General features: G+C 37.0%; 1 long non-coding RNA gene across 4 annotated transcripts in view; it reads left to right on the top strand.

Moving 5' to 3' along the window:
- Positions 1 to 20,315, top strand: part of LOC140625557 (uncharacterized) — a 67,284-nt gene extending 46,969 nt beyond the window's left edge. Inside the window, exons 6-10 of one of the 4 annotated variants that reach the window (XR_012024907.1) lie at positions 1,938 to 2,047; positions 5,631 to 5,741; positions 16,225 to 16,374; positions 16,723 to 16,808; positions 19,901 to 20,315. This is a non-coding gene — a long non-coding RNA (uncharacterized lncRNA). Of the gene's footprint in view, positions 1 to 1,937; positions 2,048 to 5,627; positions 5,742 to 16,224; positions 16,375 to 16,722; positions 16,809 to 19,900 lie in introns of all 4 variants that reach the window. The other 3 variants (XR_012024910.1, XR_012024909.1, XR_012024908.1) reach the window with 3 other exon arrangements.
- The last annotated feature ends 763 nt before the right edge of the window (positions 20,316 to 21,078 follow it).

The raw sequence follows: 21,078 nt of genomic DNA, 5'->3' as shown, positions 1-21,078 counted from the left end.
ATGCCAGAGTATATTCAGTATTTTAATTAATTAAGTATGCAATAGCACTTAACCAACACTATCTTCTGAATTCCTAAACAGCGTTCCAATTTCTTCCAGCCAATAAGCACTGTTTCTTTCAAATTATAAGAATTAATCCAACCATATTCTGGAAAAAATGTACTATTTTGCTCTTTATTACTTCTGTGCGAGGGACAACTGCCATAAATATTTTGTATTTATTGGGAACTTTTCTAGACGCTGCGATATAGCAGTGAACAAAGTAAGATCTTTGTTCTTGTTAGTATACATTCATTCTAATGAGACAGTTTCATACTTTGGCAAAGACCTCTACAGGGTTTTTTGTTTTGTTTTGTTTTTGTTTTTTAAGGAATCTGTAACTAGGAAGGCTTTTCCTTGAAATGGCTGTGCTTTTAGTTTTGATGAGCTTAATTTTGGTTAGGCAAAATAAAAACAATTTTTTGGAGAAAAAAGTGATTTAAGGCAATATGACTCAGTAAATACACTTTAATTAATTTATATCATTTATTAAGCTTAATGCATAAGGAACAAAGAACTTGGTTATCATTTCTACTTAATTGATAACTTCTTTCTTGTATCATCCTTCGGCGGTTTTCTTCCTGTGATTTATGTCCATGTGTTGAGTAAGTTTTCATCTTTTTCATTGTGTCCATTTTCCAGTGAACATATACAAAAAAACAAGAATCAGACAATAAAGGAATAAATGTGCAACACTTTTTTTTTTAGAACAGCATCAAATTTTTCTTTTCTTTTCTCTCTCCATTATTTCTCCCTTTTTATAAAATATAACCTCACTCTTTCATTTGTGATTTGGTTGGGACTATAGATTCACCCATAATTTTACATTGAAGATGCTTGCTGTGTACATAATTTTCATGAATCACAATGGCTTTGTAAGTATTTTGTTATAGAGAGAAGTTCTTTTGAGGTCAAGTGAGGTTTCTTTTCCTATCATAGATCCTCTGCTTGCAGCAGTCCTATTGAATTTAGTCAACAGAAAAGTACTAAACCTGTCAAACTAATATTTTTTATTTCAGATGCATTTAAACTCTCTTAGAAATATTGTATCTTTTCTTCTCATTATCAAACTCTATATTCTGTGTTGCTAAAAAATGAATGAGTGTGATTGGATATCAAGAACTGACAGAAATGTTACAGTTTTGTTTTTGACTCCTAAAAGTGCTTGAGGTTTTTAGGTATTTAAAAATTAGCAAACACATACATGTCTGGCTACTTACTTACATGCTCATTTCAGTAAATAATTTATTCTTAGAATTTGCAACATTTCCTATCAGACATGTGAGAAACAACCTCAATTCCTATAGCATTTGACTGTAAAATTGACTATGTGGTTTATGGCCATCTTGTTTCCTGCAAGGATAGCCCAGGAATTCATTTTTAATAAAGAACCCATTTAACTTTCCGTTTAAGAACTACAAATAGTCCCCAAAAAGCATGCTGACCACAGTCTGAAAATATGAAATGTTCTTTGGAGGGTTTTGGGTGTGGATGAGAGACACATTTTCATATTATTCAGTATGTCATCATCAAGTAATGTTTACAAACCCCAGCACCCTGGGGATGTGTGCAAGTGTTAGCAAGCAGATATTAGCAGTCAAGGAAAAATTATGACTGCTGCCTAAAAACATTTCCTCTGCCTCTCAGTTACATACAATATTGCCAGAGATCTCTTCTTTTCATTGTGTATAATTTGCCTGGTTTAGAGGACAGTTAATCCAAAGTCAAATTTGAAAATTGCTGAAAGAAATCCTTCATAAATGGCCATCCAAGAATCTTATGTCCATTTTAATGACTTTTTTTCTACTGAGAAATATCTAGCTATGAGTACTCTAAGAATACTATTTAAAATTATTCCTTATACTTGATTTAACATAATGTTATTTTCTTTGATCCAGATTCTCCATCCTACCTCTCCACACTAATTGAATCACATAGCAACTCCAAAACATATTAACTTCAAATTCTGAGAACTGACAAATCCTCTTACTTGAAACAGATGAATAAGGTGAGTCTTTTGTCTTGGTTAACTGATATTTAGAGAACAAATCTCCCCCCCTTTAGATAAAGTGTAACAGTTTTCAAACCTGGTTGAGATGTTCTTTCCAGAAAGACTAGTTAGAGCTTTTGGACTGGTTTTAAGTGGGCAAACAAAATTTTAAAGCCACTTGAGTGATACTGCTGTCTTAATAGAAGATCCGATTCATAAAAATACTTATATAAGACTCATATAAACAACCAATGAGTACTTTTACTTCCAAAAGAGTTTTGTATCTGATTGGAACTTAATAATTTCTTTTCTTGGGTTCTTATTTATAAATGAGAAAATCTCAGGAATAGCATAATTTAGCAACATATTTAAGGTTTTAAATGAGGATCATTCCATCCTGAAAAATCACCATTGCTTTCAATAGTAATATTTGTATTGATGGAGCAATTATTTAGCTTATCGATGGTAGCAACCTCCTTTTTCCCTCCAGTACTTTCTACATTAAAATATTGTGAATCTTTAGCTCTTGTAACAGAAAAGGGTGTTGGAGAAGAGAGAAATCAAACTCAAAGTAGTTGGATATACCATTGGAACAGGATAGAAAATCTAGAAATATACTTGATTGCATATGATAATTTAGTAAATTATAGTATTTAGCATATGAGGCTAAATTAGTTATTGTTGTTAATCTCTTACTGTGCTTAATTTATAAATTAAACTTCAGCATAAGGGTGCATATACAGGAAAAAACATAGTATATGTATATATATATACATATATATATATATGAACCCCATATATATATATAGGGTTCGGTACCATTTATGTGTGTTCAAGGAAAATCTTTTCCTATGTTATTGAGCTTGAGCTATCTTTGAGTCTTTTCTTTTTCCCAATATCAATTCTTACTATGCATATGGGTTTAGTGGCACAGTTGAGACTGTGGGAGGGGAATGTGCTTTTATTAAAAAAATAAAAAGTCTGCTGGAATAAGGTTTGTAAAACTGAGCCCCTTTTGAAGAGTTCATATCAGTTTACCATTGGTACAACTTCCTTTAAGCCTTACAAACTCACAAGTGTAAATACTTCTTTGATGTTATGACCCCTGTAACATCTGTTCCAATGTGTTCAGAGCAATGAATCTGAATGAATGCAGAATAGGTAAAGTCAAGTTCCCATTAAATGCACTACTTATAAGAAAATGATTAGTGGTTAGAGAAAATGTTTTTACATTTCAGGTGCTTAGAGAAAAAAAAAAGTATGAATGTAGGTTGTTGCATTTTGTGGGGGAGGGAGTTCATGGAATCCAAAACATTTCCAGATTACAAAAAAGTTCCTTTGATCCAAAATAACTGGGTTTCAAAAGTGAATTGATTCTGGTGCAAGAGTAAACATTCCAAGGAATGTGGTCATGTGCCTACTGATGCCCAAACTCTGACATCAACTTCATCTTGATATCAAAAGAATAGTAGAGTTTTCAGTGATGAATAGCACACTTACCTGTGGCTCGCTGAGAGGGCTCTGCATGTCTGATTTATTCAAAGCTACAGTTATCTAAGACTTGCCCACCTCAGGGTCAGCACTGGTGGCCTACCACCGGAAGTCTCAACTATATGGTAAGTTGGTGGCAAGGCTGAGGCCACAACTACCTGTCCATTCAGTAGAGTACGTGGGAGCCAGGCTCTTTTGCTCTTGCTTGGGAATAGGAGGTGCAATCCAGGCTCTTAAAAGCCATGCAGGCCTGCTTCATGAGCGATGGTTTCTTTCCTTATCCCTATTAATTTATGTCCATCTGCTAGTGAGTGGGGTAAAAAAAAAAAATGGCATTGGATTGGTCACCAGATATTTTTAGTTACCTGAAGGCAGAAAGCTTTCCTTTCATTATAAAATAGAGCATAGGGCAGCCTGGGTGGCTCAGGGGTTTAGCGCTGCCTTCAGCCCAGGGCGTGATCCTGGAGATCTGGGATCGAGTCCCACGTTGGGCTCCCTGCATGGAGCCTGCTTCTCCCTCTGCCAGTGTCTCTACCTCTCTCTCTCTCTCTCTCTCTCTCTGTGTCTCTCATAAATAAATAAAATCTTAAAAAAAATAAAAAATAAAATAGAGCATAGGTCAGGGTTAGAGGAGAAATATAGCTGGGTGTGAATAAGTACCTAGATTCTATAGATCATGAGTACATCAATCCTTATTAGATCAGCATGGGTCCCAGATAGCCCGACTCAGAAGTCATTATGGTGAAAGTAGAAGTCTTATCTTAGTAAACTTTTGTTTTTCTGATTCTGGCCTTTTTTCATCTCTTTGCTATGATTGGAAGGGCTTTACTATTGTGCTCAAACTTACATTTTCCTCTGCCTGACATACAGGTGGAAATCCAATTAATAAAACATAGTTTGATGGGGAAAAAAACTGATTGCATGCCTAAAAATGGAAAATAAATGTAAATGTAAGGAAAGCGGGCTTATAAAAAAAAAACTATTTAGCTCTGCTGCAAAGCACATTGGAAAATATGATGGGCTGGATTATTTAAGGAAAAATCTCCAGGCCAATTATTTAAACGGGGACAGTGGTTGACAAGATTGATTTCCGGTTAATAATGTCAGAGGTTATTCACAAGATTCAATGGATAAACTGAATATTATCTTTAAAAACCATTTAAATGCCTGATTTGCATGACAGAGATTTTGACAACCTGCACTACATTTGCTTGTTCCTTGACAGAAGAGATGCAATTTGCCATGTCCTTGGGGCAGGTAAAGAGGCCTCTGGTCTCTTTCAATTCAATATGGTGAAAAGGTTACCTGAACCACTTTAGCTAGAAGGTTCACCAAGGCCAATCTTAGGTGTAGACACAATCAGTGATTAACAATGCATGTAATTCCAGGATTGTCCATAAGGATTCATTTTGCCTTTGCTTCTTCCTTCCCAATTCCCGATGCCTGAAATCTTATCACCTGAGCTTCACCCAGTGTGGGTAAAACTTTGATTTCTGTCAAAATCAAATAAATGTTGAAAGATTAACAGTTAGAGTTGTGATGAAGCATGGATACTGGTGTTTCTCAGAGGTCTGCAGATGCAGGGGAATTCTCACTAACTGTATTCTTATTTCTGCAGACATGTAGCATTTTAGTGTTATAAAGTCAAAAGTTTTTTGCACTGGTAATTGACGTTCATTTATTTGGGAGGAAGTGAGAATTTTTTTTTTTTTTTTGAGAATGTTTTTATGTTTTTCAAGTTTAGAAAAACAGAGCTGCATGCCAGTGTCACTGGATGGTCTGGCCGTAGGTTTCACTGGGAGAGAGAGAGAAGAGGGTGTCTGGGAGAAAAACGGTGTGCAAGGATGAAATGACAGTGAAGACAGGTCCCTTCTTTTGTGCTGCCCATAGGATGGCTTTTGAGATAGAACTATGTTCTCTGACTGTTACAGACAGTTGGCCTGGAGCAAATGGAAAGCCAAGCTGGGAGTGAAACCAGGAATACATAAAGGACAAAGGGTGGGAACTGAAGGTAGGAATGGAGCCATCATGGAAGGCCTGGAAGCAGCTCCTTGGCATTGTCTTTCCTTTAAAAAAAAAAAAATCATCAATGCTGTCTCTCTTTCAGCAGGCTGTTTGTCTTGGGACTTCTGCACAGCCAGCTGAATGGAATGTGGGGCCAAGAAAATGGAGAAGCTGAATCACCAAACATTGTGTCACTCGTCCAAGATCACACAGGAAGGTAACGTAATGTCAGAGTTGACAAACCACAGAGTTGTCCTGGCTTCTTGCTCACAGCTTTGGTCCTCGGATGCTTCACTGTCCTTAGTCCATCACAAGCATGAACTCCATGACCCAGGATTATCTGATCACACCTAATAGGAAGGGTTTCACACTTTCAAATGGTCTTACTATAATTCTCCCTACCCCTCACTTCCTTCCAGATTTAGATTCTTACTCTTCTTATTTCATTGCTTTTTTTTTTCTTTGTAAAGGTGGAAATATTAGATAAGCCATCTTTGTCTTCAAACTTTAAGCAGATATCATAACTGAACAGGTATATCAGGAGCCTCTTTTTTCCTCTTCCAACACACAGGAAGGATGGCCTTCATGAAAGATCTATTGCCCCATGGCTCTTCATTTCTGCATCCAGTTGTTCTTAACTTGTAAGCCATTGACACTTTAGGCCATCTAAAGGAGCCTAAGGACTCCTTCTCCAGAGGTTTCAAAATGCTTAAAATAAAACACAAAGAATTACATGTAATCACAAAGGCAACCAATTATATTGAAGTATAATGTTCAAACCATTAAAACACCAAATTTCTGACATAGCCATTTATGTGCAGACAATACTTAAATCACAAGACATAGTGGCAAATAGAATCATTATCATAATTTCAAAATGGCAGGAGAGTAAGTGATATATGAAGATTTCTGTAATTGCTGCAGTGTGATAAAAGAGTATCTGTGATTTCTGTTACCAATGAGTCATAGGAAGAGTCACTATGGTTTGTTGCTTACATTCATAATTGAAGACAATGATAAATTTCAGTTTGAGGTTAGTGAAAATAAAGATGTCTTTTTTTTATTCAAGTTCACAGACTCTCTGAATTTTATCCAAGGACCCCAGATTGAGAACCCCTGGCCTAGAAGAGTTGATGTTATATTGTACCTGATAAATTTTCTTTTTGACTAATTATGAGAACAGGTTTGTGTATAGATGATTCAACTAAATTTTTAAATCTTTCCTCCCAAATTCTTCCCCCAAGCCCCAAATTTTAATTTTTCATTTGCAAAGGTATACCTAAGCAACCTTTGATATCATGCCAGGAAAGTGGCAAGATTGATTCCAGTTGTAACTTTATTTCCCTCCATTTTCTTGATGTGTTAAACATCAGAGAGGCTGAAATTGGTGTTGCTGCCTCAGCCAAGGTAACTAAATGGCCTCTGTCTTGGGGGCTCAATTCCCTACTTCCTCTGGCAACTCTTTAAGCCAGGGAGTGTATATAACACGCCGTTCCCACATGTTTATGTAGTATTTCTTCAAAGGACTTCTTAAAACAGATGTTGCCTTCCCATAAGGGAAGCCTCTGGATGCTTCCATAGAAAGTAGATCATGCTGTTTCTGACTGCATTTGGGGGAACAAAATCCAATTCTACTGATGTTGGTTTTTCCATTGGAATTCTTGGCTACAAGGTACATAGGTATAAACATATGCCCACCTAATTTCATTTTCAGTCTTCCCAATAATCTGTTTTAAGTATATTTACTTTACATTTCTATTCTAACCATTTCTGTTAATCCAAAAGTTGTGTCACTCATTTGCTTGTACTTTATAAGAAAGGTTCTCTTATTGGGGGATATTGTCCTGGATGCCATGCCTGCCACTGTGTGAGTCAGAGGCAAAGGAAAAAACTCCAAGGAATAAAACTAAATGGATTCTTGAATCTTATAACTAGGCAAAGTTGTTCCTAAGCAATCAATAAATTTAGAACACTTAATGAATACAATGGTTCCCATAGTTATATATCAAAAACTAAACCGTTTCACCAAAATACGTACCTCGCATATAAATTGGATGCTGTTGTTTAATTAAAAGTACTGCCCCATTTCCTTTTATCCTTGTCTCTAAGTTACTGCTGTTCTTCACTGTGGATGTGGGTGTTGCTTCCTGTAGTGTGTATTACCACAACTCTCATCTTGGTGTCTTTGTGCTGTGACTTGCATGCCGTTAACATTCAGAGACAATATGTCCTGTTGTTCCACACTACTATTAGTTGGCCAGCACTGAGAGACTTGCCAGAGCTATGCTGGTAAGTGTTTAACAACAGGCTCTCCAGGGGAAATAAAGGCCAGATTTGTAGCATTTGCCAAATTTTGTGGTGTATCCTCCCAACATGAATGATTTCAGACTGCCAAAATGACTTCAGTGAACACAGAGTCGGGAAAAGATGAGCACAGGCACAAGTGAGCCAGGGCAAACCAGCTCCAGCACCTCATTCTAGATTCACTCTTCCCTGTGGCTGAGAGCTGTATTTGTCTATATCTTTTTCTCCCCCTGTCTTTTTGTTTTGAGAGAGCTGAGGGAAGGGAAAGAGAGAGTCAGAGAGAGACAAAGAGAGAGGTGTTCTTTATCTTGAAGCTGATTTCTGGCACTGCAGTTTTGGGAACAGTTAGCATTATATGGCCTCGTCGTAGGCAAATTTATGTTCTGTTTTAATGTTGTTCATTACTGCTGATGTCACCTACTCAATGACTCCAGAAACTAAATGTGACATCTGTTAGAGATGCAAGTCTTACACTTACCTTGATCCAAGTCTCACACCAGCTTTTTGTAGACCACACATGTTCCTTTTAACTAAGGAAGCCAGAAAAAATTTCTTCTGATGAAGCAGGATCCATGGCTCTCTTTTGGTATTTATGCAAGTATTCTCTTGAAGGAAATAGTCTTGGAGCAGGAAAACTTCATCTTTATTTTTTTTAAACTTATTTTTATTTATTTATGATAGACATAGAGAGAGAGAGAGAGAGAGAGGCAGAGACACAGGCAGAGGAGAGGGAGAAGCAGGCCCCATGCCAGTAGCCCGACGTGGGACTCGATCCCGGGACTCCAGGATCGCGCCCTGGGCCAAAGGCAGGTGCGAAACTGCTGAGCCACCCAGGGATCCCCCAAAACTTCATCTTTAAAATAGTTTCAGTACACTAGGTGAAATCAAGGTGCACTGTGTCTACAGAACTTTCCCAACCTACCAAAACTGTTGAAAGGAAAGTGGTGTTGATATAGCATAGACTTACATTGGTTCCTAATGCTTACCACTTTCTTTCCTAAGGGCTCGTAAACTCTTCTAAAATTACAAAAAGGATGCTGGCCAGTGGCTTCGTTCTATTCCTTTTTTGGAAACTGGGATTGTCCGGGACTCCATGGTTGTCACTCAATCATCCTGGTTTTTTCTTATTAACAAAACACTGTCCCAGATTCTAAATTCTAATTATATACTGTATATTGAAATACAATTCACATACCATGCAATTCACCTATTTACAGTATGCAGTTCAGTGGTTTCTAATATATTCAGATTTGTGCATCCATCAGTACCATCAATTTTAGAACATTTTTACCACCCCTACAAGAAACCCCATATCTGTTAGCAGTCATTTCCCATCCTTCCCTCCTCAGTGGCCCAGGAGACCACTAATCTACTTTTGTCTATATAGATTCGGCTTTTCTGGACATTTCATGTCAACAGAATAATATAATACGTGGTCTTTTGTGACTGGTTTCTTTCATTTAGCATAATGTTTTCAAAGTTCATCCAAATAGTGTCATGTATCAGTACTTCATTCCTTTTTGCAGAATGATTCACCAAAATTTTTTTGTCAGTCTTTCATCTTCCTTGAAATTCCTTGGAATTTTTAATTTTGATGAATTAAAAAATATATATTTTCTTTTGTTGCTTGTGCTTTGTGTCATTTCTAAAAATCCATTACCCAATCCAAGATCATGAAGTGTAATTGTTTTCTTTTGACAGTTTTATAGATTTAACTCTTAAATTTAGGTTTCTGATTCATATCATATTATTATTTTTTGACATAGTATGAGGATGATCAACTACATTCTTCTCTATGTAGATGTCCAATTATCCCAGCACTATTGGTGAGGAGATTAGTCTTTCCCCATTAAATTGTCTTTGCACTCTTGCTGGAAATCAAGTGACCATTGAGTCAAATCTTGATTTAGCTAAGTGCCCCTTAAGAAACTCCCAGGTCAACACTCAGGCAACTAGCAGCAAGTCAACTTTATTACCAGTTCTCCAGATATCATTGAGGTTAATTTAAATCCATATATCACAAAGGGAGGAGTTGTATCTCCATGTCAGCCAGAAAAAAAGTTGTACCAAAGTGCCCTAGGACATTGTTCTTGACCTTGTTCTGTTTAGCATTTTATTGATGACTTGAGGGATACATGCTTATTAAACATTCAGAGTTTAATGTTATTGTCAAAGTTTATTGCCAGAGTTTAATATTAAGTCAAAGCTTAAAAGAAAATTATTCAATACTACATATAATGGAATTAAAACTCAAAGTATTGTTCATAGGCTAGACAGCTAGAGTGAAATGAACAAAATGAAGGCAAACTGAATAGGTACTCTTAGTTGCAAAAATTAATTATATATATGTATTGGGTATTGGAGACTTGCCTGGAGTCTTTAGGTAATAGAATTATAGGTCCTAGATTTGGGAGTTGATATAGTCCCACTGTAGTTTGCATTAGTTCCTCCATATATTCAGGAAGACCCTTACATCGGCCCTGAAATCTCCTGGATACTACCATGTAAAAACTTGGCAAGAAGTTTATGTAACTAATAGGATTTTAACTATTATTTCTGGGCAAGGTACGCTAAGGCCTAAGAGCTCCTGATAAGAAAAGGATATACATATATATCTGTATACATACACATGTATGCATACATATACACATGTACATAGATAAGTAGAAGAATTATACGGTTTCTAAAAATGCTTTGTCCAGTGTTTTCTTTTTGTTCAATAATTATATGGCTAAAATTTTTGGTAGCTAATAGTCCCTCTCTGTGCATTTCATTTGCTTACTTGCTGATAGATGTGTATGTTTTATATATATATATATATATATATATATACAGATTAGGGAGAAATTTTTTAACCCACAATTTTTTTAAAAAAGTAAAATACAAGCTTTTATTAGAAATTAGTGTGAGCCCTAAATTTCTACTCTAAGACTATAAAAGAAACCAAATCATTCTTTTCCTCTCTCCCTAATGCCACCATCATCCCAGGACAGTTGTATGATGTTTCTTTTTCTTTCTTTCTTTCTTTCTTTCTTTCTTTCTTTCTTTCTTTCTTTCTTTCTTTCTTTCTTTCTTTCTTTCTTTCTTTCTTCTTTCTCTTTCTTCTTTGTTTTTATGTTTCTTTAACCTGGAATAAGTCTGGGTATCCCCATTCTATCTTGCAGCCTTTTAATAATTTTGGGGATCTGAAACTTTAGTATTTGAATACCCTAAACCTTTAGTCAAAGAGTCCAGATTCAATGCACCTCTTTGTTACTAATAGGGCTTGAAGGTGAAAACAGAGCTATGAGCATCACTGCCTCATATCCTTCAGCTTAACCAGAATATATTGTTCAATTGTAAGTGCAAAGACACCAGAATGATACTAGCAAAGTAGGGAACATTTGAGGGAAGGCAAAAGAGACTGTTAGAGATACAGAAGCATATGAGATGAGGAAAGTTAGTGAAAAAAATGAAATGGTCTACTGTGGAGAAGAAAAGATTAAAGAAGATGTGATGGTTATATTACATATTAAAGCAGCTATTATGTTTTATAGAGGAATATCCCGGTTAATCTAGATTTCTTTCTAACTGTGGATATCACTACTAGGAATGAACACCATCTCTGAGCCCTCTAAAGCAAAAATTTGAAGTCTACCTACTGGAAAAGCTATGAAAGAGATGGAGGAAATGATAGGGCAAGCTCCCTTTCAAATATAAATGTCTACAATTCTCTTTGTCTATTACTGCCACAAAGCTACAAGCACTTGGCTCTAAACATAGGTTTTCTTGTTCTCAATAACTCAAGAGGCCAAAAATAGTGTTACACTCTGCTCTGCCCTAAGAGATAGAGCTGGGCATCTCTTTTCTCATCTAGCCACAGCCCATATATCACTTCTTTCCACAATGATATCAAAAAGCTTACTCATTCTCCCCAAAACCATTTTTTAAAAGTAGCAGAACATCTGGCCTTTGGTTTAGCATTACATTCATTGGAGAAAACCCATTCCATTTTTATAAAAATTAAATCATACTTTAGGGTTTTCCACCCCTGTTGCTTCTGCAGAGGTGTAGCTGGGCCTTTGCATGAGAATATGAGCCCCTAAAAACATCCATTTCTTGGCAAGTGGTAAAGGTTGGGTGGGCCAAATACCTGCTTCTTCTTGGAAGGTGTTACTGCATGAAAGCAAAATGCTACTACAGAACATCTTTTTATTTTTTCTTGATTATATCCTGGTTAATCTAGATCAACAATACCAAAAATAGTAGTAGTGCTTGTGTCAAAATATTCATATTCTGATATGACCAGTCTCATGTGTATCCTCACTGTGAATAGAAAATAAAAAAGAATATGTTCATTCTTTCTGATCCCTAGGCTTATTTAAATTTTAAACAAGGAAATCTGTGATTCTATAGTATTAGAGAATAAGTGGTGGCTATAAACACACACACACACATTTGGACAATTTTAGTAATGGTGTGGCTTTTTCATTTTTATTTTTTAAAATCTAAGATGCCAGGCTTCATAGATTGATAAGTTATAAAATAATAATTCTTACCTTTTCCTTTTCTCATGCACCCTGACCCTTCTCTCTTAAACATGCTACGCAGAATGCTAGGTACAGATTAACAACAAGAAAGAAGAAACTGTACCTATTTTTCAGTGCTATTATCATGAAAATATAACAAAATGTATTGTATATTTGATGGCAGAATCAAATATGTCCTTCAAATTATTTGGTTGAAAGGGAAGTGTCACTTTGTCACCTTTTCCTTTCACACACACACAAGCATTGAGTAAGAGACATTTTTATATTTTTCAACTGATAAAAGGAGAAAACTTGGCATGTTCTAGGCAATTAATTGCAAAGGATGTGTAAAAGTTTAGATAATAGGTTCAAATGAGTTCTTCCTTCAATCTGAAAACAGCTTCTGCAGAAATATTTATAACCCATAAGGCATGAACTAGAAAGGAGATTATGCTTTGAAATACGGGAGTATAAACATGCATCATCAGTTTATTGGTTCCTCTTAAAAAAGGAAATATTTTGGGAGTTCCTGGGTGGCTCAGTGGGTTAGGCATCTGCCTTCAGCTTGCGTCATGATCCCAGAGTCCTAGGATCAAGCACACACTTATACTATAAGTTCCTTCCGCTGAGCAGGAAGCCTGCTTCTCCTCCCTCTGTCTGCCACTCCCCCTGCTTGTGTGCTCTCTCTCTCTCTCTCTGTCAAATAAAAAAATAAAAAATAAAAAATAGGGATCCCTGGGTGGCGCAGCGGTTTAGCGCCTGCCTTTGGCCCAGGGCGCGATCCTGGAGACCCGGGGTCGAATCCCACGTCGTGCTCCCGGTGCATGGAGCCTGCTTCTCCCTCTGCCTGTGTCTCTGCCTCTCTCTCTCTCTCTCTGTGTGTGACTATCATAAATAAATAAAAATTTAAAAAAATAAATAAATAAATTAATTAAAAAAAAAAAAAAGGAAATATTTTTGAGAACTCTTAGAAGAGCAGCAGGGAAAGGTACAAAACTTGAATTCTCATCCCAGCACTGATAATGCTCAGTTCTCTGAGCTGGAACATTTTTCTTAACCTCATAGAATCCTAATTTTTTCACCTGTAAAATAGACATTCTAAATGTTACAGAGTAGGATTATTGGGAAGATTTTATACATTAATATCTGTAAAGTATTTGGCATGATTTTTAGCTAATAGAAATAAATCTTTGGCTTCAAAAATAAATTGGAATTCGATCTCTTGTTTTTTGACTTTTTTATGGTTGACTATATCATTATTAAAGGTAGCACATGCATTTGTGATTAAAAATAAAAATAATGTGTGGATTTGAGAGGGCTATATATTTGGAAGGATATGCACTTATTAATAAACACACATCATTCATTTAATAAGCAGAAAAATAGTAGCACTCAATAACTATTGAAGCCCTTCCCATGAATGTCTTTTTTTTTGTACTGAAATATAACTGACATACAGTGTTATATCAGTTTCAAGTGCACAACATAGTGATCCAACAATTCCATGCATTACGCTATGCTCACCATGACTCTAGCTACCATCTGCCATCGTACAATATTATTACAATATTATTGACTGTATTCCCTATGCTGTACTTTTCATCCCCATAACTTATTTCTTTTATAACTGGAATTTTGTACCTCTTCACCTATTTCTCCTGTCTTCCCAAACCCCTCCCCTCTGGCAAACACTAGCATGAATGTCTTTTAATAGCGCTAAATTATCACATCAAAAACTCGATGAGTTTGGACAGCGAAGTGCAAAATTTTATACCATAAACTCTACAGTCCCACTGGAGACACAGAAAGCTCACGTCCTGCTCCATATGGTGGACAGCCTTCCCCAGCAGCTCACTTGGAAAGGGTAACAACATTGGCACTTCTGCAAAGTGGCCATTAGGAAGCTTTTGCTTTGCTGACAGGGAGTGCATCTGGGTGAGTTTCAATTTTAAGTGATCCCAAGCTAGTCTATACAATCTAAAAAGCTGGTGAATGTTCAGCAGGATAAATGGGTGTAGCTTTGAAGAAAGAATGTTGGAATCAGACAGAGCTGGCTTAGGACACTGGAGGTCTTGTTCAATCTTGACGGTATTGTTTAATTTCTCTGAATTTCCATTCTTTTATCTATCAATAAATGCCAGGCTATTTGCCTAGAATAAAAAGAATATCTTCTATTTTAACACTTCCCTCTTCACACAGACTTCACATTAAGCCAGGAAGGGCTCTTCCATCAGTGTTTCTGACCTCCTGTTTTGGATCAGCTTACATATTACCTCTTCAGAGAGGCCTTCCCTGACCTGCCTTATTATTTTCTGTCTCATATCACTTGTCATAATTGAAAATCGTTTCATTTGTTTGGTTTAATTGCCATTTGCTCAGCTATCTTACTGAAATAGAGGTTCACAGAGGGACTATAGCTCTTTTGCTCACCACCATATTCTGAGGGCTCAATAAAGTGCCTGAGAGTATTCAGTAAAGGGTGTTGCACAGATAAATTAGCATTTACAGGGTTGTCGTCCAAATTTGATGATATTATTTATGACATACTATAAGTTCCTGATAAAGTAAATCTTTTTAAAGATTATCTTTAGGGGCAGAATTGGCACAAGATACATCAAGTTCAATATGCTAAAGTAGCTGTACATGGGCTATAGAAGCAAAATATGGTCAAGTCATTATCCACGTGGAGTCAGTCATTGCCGACCCACTGAGGGGCCAAGTTATCCCCTCAAGCAGACAAGAATGCCTCCTATTTAAAGTTATCCCCAGGGGCACCTGGGTGGCTCAGTTGGTTAAGCATCTGCCTTTAGCTCAGGTCGTGTCCCCGGGGTCTTGGGATTGAGGACCCTTCTGCGTATCTGGGCTTTCTGCTCCACTAGGTTCCTTGCTCAGTAGGGAGTCTGCTTCTCCCTCTCCCTCTGACCCTCCTCCCTGCTTGTGCTCTCTCTCTTGTTCAAATGAATTAACAAAAAAATCTTTGAAAAATCTAAAAGATTTCAAAAACCAAACATATCCCCAACTTTAGAGGCACCAGGAGCCATTTTTGAAGTTTTCATTTGCTAGATACCAGCCAGGACAAGATGTTACCCTCAGCATTTACTCAGCATTTTCTCACTCCACTTACAGTATTGTAAAAATTGTCATTTCAAATGTGATCATGCCTCCCTTATCCAAGTTTAAAACAGGTGGGCTTTTCCTTTCACTTTTTCTTAGGGCAAATAAAGTTGCCTCAATGGGCCTACTCTGTATTTTCAGTAAAAACTGCTATAATTTAAAACCCACTGGAAAAAGGTAGTTAAGCTGTTGAAGGATGCTTCTACTCTATTTTTCCAATTGATGATTCCACTCCAGGTCTCTCTAAATAAATCCAAGCAGATTATGGGAGAAAGGAGGGTTCTACAGATGTCTTCTTAAAATAGGAAAAAAGCCAGTAAAAACTAATGATCTAACAACAAACAGCTGCCAATTCTGTGTCACTGAGTCATCTTCTATTGGGAAGTGTTTGGATTTCATTAGGCTTTTAAGTGCCGCAGGCTGATTTATTATTTTCATTTTTATTTTCTTAGTGGGTTGTCATGAAACTTCACATCATTAATATGAAGAATAAAGTGCCAAATAAGCTATAATTTCCTAGATGAGTACAGTAATGATGATATAATAATCACTGAAGGCTCTCACATTTATTTATATCAACTGATCTCCAAGATGGCACAAAAATCATCCTTTAGAATATTTAATCACCTTCCTACATCATCTTCCAATCTCTGCTTTCATTCTGATCTCTCATAGCTTTTTTTCCTTGTGATAGTCAACCCACATCCAACACCTAAGCTCAGCCTTCTTCCTAACATGGTTCAAATCAGTACATTCCCCTTCATTTTTTGACAGGAATTTTCTGTGCAATATTTATTGTGTCATCTCTAAGGATACCATCATGAAAATCACAAGTAACTTCTGACAAGGGATTAAATAAAGTTACATGGAGAAAATAAAATAAAGCTGCTTATTTTAGGACACTGGTCAAATGGAAAGTTTAAGGTACTACTGGAGTTTTTGTATGTTTTCTCTGATTAGAAAAATTATTCTCTACTATATGCCTTCAATTAATATGTGCTACTGGTTCTCCAAACGGTCAGGCATTTATGTTCACACATGCCTACTTTCTCAGTGATGAAAGATGCTGCTAAAGTAAAATGTTTCATGGTTTGGGGGAAATCCTATGAAGTCCTTTGACCTGTGAATATAGACCCCAAAGAGAAATTGTGTTGTGCCCAGTAGTCTAACAGTCTAATTAATTGCCGTCTCATGTCTTAGGAGTTGAAACACTTAGATTATATTTTTTTTTCATTTTTGTTTCTGGTATGCAACAATATAAATACTGGGTAGATTACTTCAGAGAATATTGAAACATAAATTCATGGAAATCTCAATCCTTCATCGGCAAAAGCAATCTGATTCAAGTGAATGTCTAGGTAAGTACTTTTTTGAAACTATGACCCAAAGTAAGAAATAGATATCATAGACCTCAATACACACAAGCACACACATCATGGCTAAAGTAAAGTTTGGTGAAATCATAGCCTCATTGGATATGAGAGGTGAGTGTGCTTGTCATGTTAATGGTATCATAAAGGGTCAATGTGGTTGAAGCAGAGTGGAGGAAGGTGGTAGGAGATAAGCTCAGAGTAATGAAGGTACCCAGGTCATGGAGCATCATGTAGGTTTTCAGCTCCTATTCTAAGTGTGTAATGAAAACTTTGAGAGATTTTTAGCTGAGAAGTGACATAGTATGACTTGGTTTCAACAAGGTCATTCCAATGGCTATGTCATGAATAGGATGTAAGAGGCCAAGTGTGGAAATTGGGACACCAGCTAGGAGCCAATTTGATTATGTGGATGAGGAATGATGGTAGTGGGACTGGGGCAGTGGTGGTGAAATGGGTAAAGAAAAAGCCAAAACAGTCTGTTTCTACATATATGGTGAAGATAGAGCCACTTTGAATGATTGGATATGTGATGTGAGAAAAAGACATACAAGTCAAGGACAACCTTGCCAGTTAATCTAAGCAACTTGACAGACGAGGTGCTATTTACTGAGATTGGAAAGATAGAAGAAGAGCAGATTTAGAGGAAGAAAACAGTATAGTTTACATTTGAGCTGCCTATTGGACATCAACTAAAGATGTCTCATTGGAGGCCAAAAATATTAGTCTCAGATTCATGAGCAAGGACCTGGCTGGATGTACATTTGAGAGTGGTCAAAATATGTTGATATTTAAAGAACTAGTATTAGGAATCCCCAGTTACCAAAAGAGTCAACATGAACTAAGAAGGAAAAGATCTTAGTTTCAATTTCTCCTAAAAATAACCCTATGACAAGGACTTGAATGAACGTAATTTAACTGAAAGGTGGGATCCTGAAAATACAGATAAGGAAGTGGGAAAGGAAAACAAGGAAAGGATAAAAACCAATTAAAGGAACAAATTGTGTGTTTATAAGCTGATTTCCACCAAGGACAACTGAAGTTCAATTCCACTAAGGACCCTCTGAGGGACCCAATAGAACACCCTTCAGAATTGGCCTGCCAAGGAGGCAAGAATCTGCCATCTTTATTCAGCAATTCCCATCTTCATTCATTGAGGATGCTGGTGAGGGTTTTAAATCCCTGGATCTTCAAGGCCTCAGGAGCTAGAGAAAGTCCTTAGGCAGAGGAACAGAGAAATGAACTTGGGGACATGGGGCAGGGTATCAAAGGGTTTGGCTCCAGGTCGGAATAATGAGGCCTGTTTAGAGACTCAGAACATGAGGAGGCTCCAGCAAAGGAGATTGAGAAAGAGGGACAAGTGGTAAGAGGAAAGCTAGAAGAGTTGTGGTGGCTGAAGTCAAGGAAAACAAGTCCAGAAGGGAATGGTACTGAGTCCTGGTCAATGGATTTTGCATCACAGGATTTGAGAACCATTTCACTGCAGTGGGCCAAGATGAAGACCTAATAGGATTATATTCAAGAGAAGGGAGGAGTTGGAAACAAACAACTAGTTTGGGAAACTTATCGGAAGATTGTTGCTATAAAAAGGAGTAGGGGAAGGAGAAGGAGGCTGGAGAGGTTATAGGATGTTCTTACTGTGAAATCCACTCTAGGGTGGAATGAAAAGAAGAGATCTGATATATGTTGAGATTTCTGGCACAATGAAGAGGCAAGTATCCATTGGTTTTGCAATGCAAATAATGAAGTAGTCTACGTATAGGGTCTATGGCTATAGGCCTTGCATGCACTTTGCTGGTAACCTAGAGGATGAATAGGATCAAAATCATACTTAAAATGATTAGCCTATTAGAGGCTTTGTTTTTTAAAAAATGACATTTTAATGTGTGGTAACTGAACAATAATAGTCATCGTGCTTATAAATTGACTTGGCACAGATGAAGATTATCCTTATCCTATGCAAAATACATATTAAAAGCACATAGAGCATTTCATATCAACTTAAAAAATAAAACCATGGTGGTGTGTGCACATGGGTTTATATGGGTGTGCATATGGGTGTGTGTGAAATGATAATTTTATCAAATATGGTTAAATAAATTCCGAAAGGCATTTAGTATTATTAACCTTCTTCTTTTTCCCATGTTATTCATTGTCTGTATGCTTCTCATGTCTGTTAGTTGATTTTACAAATTAACCACCTCTGATGACTCTAGAGCTGCTTAACAATAATTTGACATATCAGAAAGAAATTCTGCTCACGAGCCCTTGATGATAAGGTAGCATTGACACGTGGGTGTTTATGCTGTAGAACAAATGGAGAGTAGTGACATTACAAATCTTACAGATTGGAACAAAATTGTTATGAGGTTGTACAAAACATAAAAGGAGAAAAAGTTGCTTAGAAAAAAAGCAAAGCCAAGACACTCTCCATTCAAAAGCTATATTCCATTAGTGTTCCTTGAAAATGGCAATTTTTTATACTGTATCTGAATGTGGAACTTTTACAATACATTTATTTCACAAATATTTAGGTTTTTATGATAGACACTACTTTCAAATGCCATTCATAGAGAATTTTCAGAAATACATAGAAGTAATGTTCAACACTAAGCATGTCTAACATTGATCTGACAAGGTGATTCAAGACTATCTTTGAAAACAGAGTCACGAAAGATGACTCAATTCACTCTGTAGTTTGAAACCCAATGGAACTAGTTATGCAGAAAAGATACAAAAACAAATTTGAAGTTGTGGTCATACCACAGATGAGTGCCTCCAGTATAATGCTGATGTTGAAAAATTAAACATTAGCCAGCATGCAGATGTTAGACATCAACACTGTGTGTCTGTGTATGTGTGTGTGCATGTGTAAAACTAGTTGGAATGATATACAGCAAATAATAGCCACTTTCAGAAAATAAATCACTGTATTAAGTTATGAGAAATAATGTAGTAATTTAAAATCCAATTCCACTTTTCTTTAAAAATATTTGGGTAGTATTGAAGGTATTTTTTTTCCTCTGGAAGGAAAATAGTCTCCTGCTAAAAGTCTGCCTTACATTTACCATTTTGTCTAGTTGTAGCTGGCCCAAGGACCGAGCAGCTGACATGAATGCCTGAGGTCAGTGGGCAGGAGTGCATATGAGGACATTGCCTTAAATGGTGGAGAGAAGCAGGACCCCTATCTTCACATTCATGTCAAGAAGGACAGCCATTGCCTAGCTCCAGGTGACTTCTTCCAAGATGGAATGCACAACATTTCCCAGTTTTTGGAGAGAAGCTCCTTTCCCCCTCTCCAATTTGAGTTTTCATGTGAAATACCTTAATTTTAAGTTATGGCTCAATTTTTAGAAGACCCTTTGCAGTTAGTCTACACAAACCATATCCAAAGAGCAGATTTCACGCACAGGCAGCCAGTTTGCAAACTCGGTTCCACTCAGACCATACACAGACAACACAGCAAGCTTTGGGCCTGATTTTACATTTTGTATTTCTTGGAACTGCCATAGCTTCTTTTTTTTTTTTTAATATGTATTTATTTATTTATTTATTTACTTACTTATTTATTTATTATTTATGATAGACAGAGAGAGAGAGAGAGAGAGAGAGAGAGAGAGGCAGAGACACAGGAGGAGGGAGAAGCAGGCTCCATGCCAGGAGCCTGATGCGGGACTCGATACCGGGACTCCAGGATCGCGCCCTGGGCCAAAGGCAGGCGCTAAAACCACTGAGCCACCCAGGGATCCCTGCCATAGCTTCTTAAATGTACAGAAGACACTCTTTGTTAGCAGGTTTAGGAAGAATAATTTAATGGTTAATTAAAAGTTGTACATGTAAAAGTCTGGGAAAGAACACAGGAAATCTTCTGGAGTGTTGGAAATGTTCTAGATCTTGGTGACCTGGGCCATGGGACCAGCGTATCCATATATAAAAAGTCATTGAGCTGCACACTTAAGATTCATACATGTCACACATCTGTCTGTATGTGTAGAGACATACACATATATCTCCCCACCAACAAACTATCAACTTTGGAACTTCAAAATAATCAGATGTAATCAGATAGCAACTTCAGTGCAGGGGTACACAGGGCAATGGCCTCCACTTTGGAGCGTGCAGCTTAGACAAGGCCAGTCTGAGCAACCCTTGTGTTATATGTAGTGGAAGAAAAGACGTCACAAAACAGAAAAGATGAAAACTAGTCTTCTCTAGATCCCCACCATCCATCCCCCCACCCCCGCCAGTATATTCCCAT

This window comes from Canis lupus, chromosome 36 (assembly GCF_048164855.1).
Source record: "Canis lupus baileyi chromosome 36, mCanLup2.hap1, whole genome shotgun sequence".
Classification (NCBI taxonomy): Eukaryota; Metazoa; Chordata; class Mammalia; order Carnivora; family Canidae; genus Canis; species Canis lupus.
The sequence above is the reverse complement of the archived record's forward strand: the minus strand, read 5'-3'. Positions and strand labels throughout refer to the sequence as shown.